We start from the raw sequence: 5,258 nt of genomic DNA, 5'->3' as shown, positions 1-5,258 counted from the left end.
GGTACGAGGTACAATTTTTTATTTCGAACAAAACCGGTCAATCAACACACATTTTTTTTGTTGTATGGCCAGTGTAAGAATACATAGACTAAATTGGTGAGTCTATGGTTACTCAACCAAGCATGTGCCAAGTCTCACCTGCTGATAAGATTGTTTTTTTTTTGCGAATAACTACGTGAATAAGGTAGACCTGAGATTTCACTATCCATGTATATATGATGTGTCGAGGCACCACACAGAGGCAAAGCGTTATTTTGGTTTACGAAACCACAACTGTATGGGCAACGACGACTCATAACACACTGAGAAAATGGTAAAATAAAATAAAAAGACATAAACCAAGGAACTAAGTATTTTGTTTCTTTTTCCTATCTTTAATAAAATCGATAGAGCTCCTGCCATGCTCGTCAATAAAAAATAAATAAGAGGCACAGATTCACATATTTATATATTGTTTTATTTCATTTTCCCATACATAACATCCAGACTATGTGTACACAAGTCATATATATGTAGCTAGCAAGTAATCCGTTAGATTAGCTTGCATGAACAAGGAGTTAACTGAAACGTATCACTTATCACAAGAGCTAGCCAGTAGTTTGCATGCTACTAACCTCACGGTTGACCAGCCTGCACTGTATGGACTCCTTCACGCTTCTGCATCCAATGGGTTCTCTCCCCGGCGCTCCTCTGTTGGCGGAACAACAGACATAGAATAAGAAACTAACATACAAAGTAAATGGAGTAACAAAAATTATCTTATAAACTTTAACCTAATAGGGGAACCGATCACATTGAAAATACAGATAGAGAAACATATTTTTTAGATCTGTCAGACCTGAAGCTTGTATTAGCAAGTTATTGGACCTACTATCAAATAAAAGAATAATATTTACAAAAATATTACAGCTACTACCCTCATGGCACGAAAAGGAATCTGATCACAAATCACGGACTCATGTGAACCCACAAATTTGTCACCTACAAAAATACTATATGATTTACACAATTTACCTATGGAGAGAATGAAACTATATAAATCCATCAAGTAAGAAAGGTATTAACTACATAGCCTAAGAATATATATATAGAGAGAGAGCTTCAAAGTGTCTTGTTCTTCGCAATGATATTAATCAATGTACAAAATGAACCCTGAAGCGGAACCAAGACATACCAAGGTTCAGTAGCACAACGATGGAATTTTTTCTCCAAAGCACTCGTGTACAGTATGATCTCGTGGTACACCTCGTAAGGGAAGCTGCTTACATTGTTGTAGAAAGGTGATCTTGAGCAGAGTTGGTCAGCTCTGCTCCTCCTCTCCTGCCAATCCTATGGAAGCTCACTGGAGATCTTAAAATCTGAACCCTGCGAACAAACAAATACATGTTTGTATCATGAAAAAATCCATATAGGACTGTGTCATCTTTTAAACAACATTACACCTAAGGAGCTAGCAATATGTTTGTATCAAATCAGCTATTTCCATCACAATGGAAAGATTAAAGAGAGGAGATTGGCATAGTAGAATGAAATATGTATTACATAAATGGAGTGTAGCTCACCTTGTTGCTACAGGTTGGCATTGCTTGGGGAGGCAGTAGCTGCAGGCTTTGAGAAGGATGTTGGGTATAGGATTCTCCCGCCGCAGTAGCTTGTGGGAGACGCAATGTGCAGACCGAGATCTCCACGCCCTCTCCCTCTCAGCTTCCTCCTCCTCCTGCCTTCTCTGTTTGCCAAAGAAAAAGAATACACCTTACCAAATTCAGAAAATGACACCGAGAATAGATGCAGAGGGAAGTACAGGGAACTCAATAATTCCTAGAAGAAAAAAAAAGAAAAGTAATGTGTAATCTAACTTTAGATTAACAGCCTATGTGGGCTATTTGGCTGACTAATTATAACCACATGTCACTAAAACTACACGCCAAGACGGGAGAGGACAAATGGTTACCTTGGCGGGATCAAGCTGTGGAACCTAGAAGTAGTGGTGTCTTGGGTTCGAGCAGGCGAGGTTGGCGAGCTGCAGGCCAGAAGACGTGATGGCCGATGGCTACCGCCAAATGTGTGTAGCGACGCAAACTAAATATAGTGTATCATTGTATAGCTCATGCACCAAGGCATCAAAATTACAAGAAAAGTTTGCACAACAATCAAGCATTGCAAATACTTGGTATTTTACATTAGGGGTGCAGTCCAAACAATGGTTCATACCAACGCATCTATACAACAGAAGGAACCACAGGCAAGCCAAATCAGGTATGAAAATAGTAGATAGCAAAGCAACATGAGAATAGTAGCCGACTATATTGGCATACCTTTAATTCTCAAAGAGTTGATTGGTTCATAACAATGGTTCCAGGAGAAAGCTGCAAATAGAAAAAATAAAAGATATTCTTTCAAACGCCCAATGATTTGAGCAGGATATGGTAGTATAATTGTAGCAGCAGCATCTAATAAATGTAATGCATGTTCTGAACGTCTCTCTAGCCTACACATGTAGTCTAATTGTAGTAGCAGAGTCTAATAAATCTTATTAGCATATGATGCTCTTTAGTCCAGGATATAATGAGCTATATGTACTGCTCAGATTCACAACCAATAGCAATATCATGGTCCAGTATGCTTGTCATTAAACGATAAATGGACAGAAAGAAAGGGGATTCATGTACTTCTACAGCTCATTCCCTCCCTTCTCCCGCTTGTTCTCCCTTTCCTCCTGCTCATGGAGAATCAGACGCCGCCCCACCCCTAGCAGCCAGCAACGCCACCCCATCCCGGAGCAGCCGGCAGCGCTGTCCCCTCCCCAAGAAGCCCCCGTTGGCCCCTTACCAAGCTGTCGCCGACGCCGCCCCAGCAGACACACCTCCACTCCTCCTGTGATGAAGTTTCTCTTAAATGTTATTTTCCATGGAAGTGAACATATAATTCCTCGGATAGAGAGATATGATGAGATTCTCGAAGAACACAGTGATAGAAGCACCAAACTCACCACTAAATATGCCAGTTCAGCATGCACAAAAAAAAGAATGATAACCTCGAAAGGACAAAAAAACAGGCCAATAAACTTGGGATAGAAAAGACAGTCAACTAACTTGGAAGGAGACCTATCATGATGCAGGCATAAATGTCTCTCAGTAGTGAAGTCTTGTTGCTATTTTATACGATAACAACACATAACCTATCAGATTTCCTTATCGGTAAATGTCTGTTTTTATAGTTAATTTTGAACTCAGCTCGGTCAAAACAGATATTGCATTTGTTACTCCTTTTGTAACAGCTTAATTGGTGGCAAAAATTACAAGTAATCATGTCAGAGCCTCTACACCATCTTTGTCACCCAAGAAAATGCATATATCCAAAAGTACATAAAAGTAACCATATGTAGAATACATGTTTACCTTTTCCAAAGTCTGACCTTAACTTTTACTGATTGTCACTTTCCTGTAGTGTGAAGGGCCATTTGGAAACAGACGAATTGAGCATTATCCATGGTAATTGGCACACATACACACATTGTTCTTCGTTATTTCTTGTCGCAATCTCTGTATATTTGGAGTTATAAAGCACAAATTGCCAGCTCTATTTGTCATAATCCATAGCATAGATCAATATGAAGAAAAAATGGAAGAAAAGATGCAGTAACCTGAATAGCTCAGTGAGCATTTGACAACTGAAGAATATAAGATATGCCAGGGGATCTACATCTTGTCAACTCCATGGAGAAAAGCATGCGTCATCAGCACGCGCAAAAAAACATAGAAGACAAAATGCCTTCCTGAACCATGTTTTATCAATAGAAAAACTTCTGGTGGTAACCAAATGGCAGCAAATTTTCATAGTTCAAATAGTTGCTATGCCTAAATGAACAAAGTTCAACACTATTACAAGCTTGTCAAGAAGAGTGCAAGGCAAAGCGATGCAAAACTATATGTAAAAAGAAGGTGGCAACAAAACAAATTAACCCCAAATGCTTACTTAGCAAGGAAATAAGTTACAAAGCTAACAAAACATGCATCCTTCAAAGTTCACTTACATTTAGTCTGGTGCATGATCCACAAAATGCAGTGGTGACAGATAGAATTGGGGAAAGCTTCAGAACAAACCAAAGAAAACAAAAGGAAATGCCCGCTCAATGGCTCAGATTTATGGAAGATGGCTATAAACACTGGAGCATAAATAACCCTAAGCAACACCTTTAGATATACAAGTAAAAAGGATCTAGGGTTCATTGCATAGTGGGCTCAGATTCACCTTTCCTCGATCATATAACCTACCCCCATCATCTCTTATCACCAGATCAATCTGTTTATACAGTGGAGCTGCCCTGGTTATCACTCAACAAGAATGACCATCCAAGGACAACAACAAGTATCACATGATCAAAAAGGATTCTTGAGACAAGAGGGAGGATCCAACCTGATACGCACAGGTGCCACGATTGCTCAAAGGCACACTTATTTCAGCCACGATTGCCCTAGCATGAACGCCACTGATCAATCTAGCAAATCCAGGAGCATAGCTATAGGACCAGGGCATCCACATGTAAACCAGAGCATCACATGAACTCCCTATGATAGCAACTAAACATGAACAGCAGCCTGGAAACCCTAAAATGGCATGGATCCACAACTATAGAGCTCAAGTAGGAACCGATGCATGAGTAGGACATAGAGCATCAACCAGACGAGCGCCACATCAATATAGCCATGGCCATGTCCCATACAGTAGCCGAAATAGAGGAGCAGGAGGAAGATGGACCTCACCGAGAGAGGTTGTAGCTGAGGCAGTACTCAGTGCGCGCCGGGGTTGCGCCTGAACGCCATCCAACCGGCGAGGAACCGTGTCGGAGTTGCGCCTTGCACCGTCCCGCCGACGAGCACGAATGCATCAAACAACCTGTGTAGAAAAGGCATCGTTGTTTATCAGAAACAATTATTTAGGAATTACTATTTAGCACAAAATATGCACACATCCAGCAGCACCATGAATTCAGTTATAGAAAGATACCACAGGCAAGACACAACCATCCAAGAAATGAAATATGCAGCACCACCACTGATTTATCCAACAAAAGCATAGGATAACACAAGCAGCAGCACGATAAGAATCAGTGTTATCTCTCTAGGGGTGCACGTGCTATAGCTGCTACTCTACCTCTATTTTCAGAGGACGGAGCTTTGATCTTTTATGTCCATGCCTAACACAAATGAACATGGAGAAATTGCACTTGTTGGATGAACCAAGGATTTTGTTGCGGT

At 40.6% G+C, this 5,258-nt stretch overlaps 1 long non-coding RNA gene across 1 annotated transcript; it reads right to left on the bottom strand.

Annotated features, from left to right (window-relative positions):
* Window positions 1-446: 446 nt before the first annotated feature.
* On the bottom strand, window positions 447-1,779 carry LOC119366944. Its single transcript, XR_005176145.1, has 3 exons — window positions 1,563-1,779; window positions 1,175-1,365; window positions 447-690 (listed from the first exon to the last, which is right to left on the bottom strand). It is a non-coding gene; the product is annotated as an uncharacterized LOC119366944 (long non-coding RNA).
* Between the last annotated feature and the right edge of the window lie 3,479 nt (window positions 1,780-5,258).

Source organism: Triticum dicoccoides, chromosome 2B (genome assembly GCF_002162155.2).
Source record: "Triticum dicoccoides isolate Atlit2015 ecotype Zavitan chromosome 2B, WEW_v2.0, whole genome shotgun sequence".
Classification (NCBI taxonomy): domain Eukaryota; kingdom Viridiplantae; phylum Streptophyta; class Magnoliopsida; order Poales; family Poaceae; genus Triticum; species Triticum dicoccoides.
The sequence above is the reverse complement of the archived record's forward strand: the minus strand, read 5'-3'. Positions and strand labels throughout refer to the sequence as shown.